This window comes from Physella acuta, unplaced genomic scaffold, assembly GCF_028476545.2.
Source record: "Physella acuta isolate Inbredline_101_S28 unplaced genomic scaffold, ASM2847654v3 ptg002840l, whole genome shotgun sequence".
In the NCBI taxonomy this organism is placed as follows: domain Eukaryota; kingdom Metazoa; phylum Mollusca; class Gastropoda; family Physidae; genus Physella; species Physella acuta.
This window is the reverse complement of record NW_026734240.1, coordinates 19,877-20,837: the sequence shown is the minus strand read 5'-3', so window position 1 is coordinate 20,837 and position 961 is coordinate 19,877. Positions and strand designations below refer to the sequence as shown.

The 961-nt window shown below is 34.8% G+C and overlaps 1 pseudogene; it reads left to right on the top strand.

The window, feature by feature from the left end:
- The first annotated feature begins 279 nt into the window (after positions 1–279).
- On the top strand, positions 280–737 carry LOC131934494 (centrin-3-like; annotated as a pseudogene).
- The last annotated feature ends 224 nt before the right edge of the window (positions 738–961 follow it).

Sequence of the window (961 nt, the reverse complement as noted above, 5' to 3'; positions counted from 1 at the left end):
AAAGTGTTTAATATTATCTTTAGTATCAAGTATACTCCTTAAACCAATCGCTTTAATGTAAGAATTTTTAAAGACGAACCATTACTTCCTATTTAAACAATGTTAGTACACATATTTCTACGTGTATATTATTATAATACTTTAAAAAAATATATATATATATATATAACCGGCAGTGATACTGAGATTATAATAGACTTTCTTACTAATAATTTATGTGAAAGATTATACAGCTTGTTATCATGATGTGAATGTTAAATACAGTTGTGATATTTAAATATGTCAAAAAAAAAAAAAAACTTTTTAGAAGAACAGAAACGAGAAGTTAGATAATTTTTGATCTGTTTTACACAGATAAAGACAAAGCCATAGCCTACCATGAACTAAAGGTTGCTAGGAAAGCGCTTGGCTTTGATGTAAAGAACGCAGATGCACTGAAGATTCTGAGTGACTACGACAGACAGGGTGCAGGAAAGATTTCCTTTGATGATTTCAATGAAGTCATGACAGACATGATGCTAGACAGGGATCCACAGGGAGAAATTCTCAAAGCTTTCAAACTATTTGATGATGACACCTCAGGAAAATTTAGTCTTCGGAATCTCAGGAGGGTAGCGAGAGAGCTGGGAGAAAACATGACGGATGAAGAATTAAGGGCCATGATAGATGAATTTGATAGGGATGGTGATGATATCAATAAAAAGGAATGTATAGCTATCATGAGAGGAGATACGTGACCGACTGGCCAACCAATGTAAACTTATGTAAGTGAATGAGCGACCCACCAATCAACCAATGACAATACTTGTTTACACATGGCCAACCAATGGAAACTTCTGTCGCTGAATGAGCGACCCACCAATCAACAAATGACAATACTTGTTTACATATGGCCAACCAATGGAAACTTCTGTCAGTGAATGAGTGACCCACCAATCAACCAGTGACAATACTTATTTAC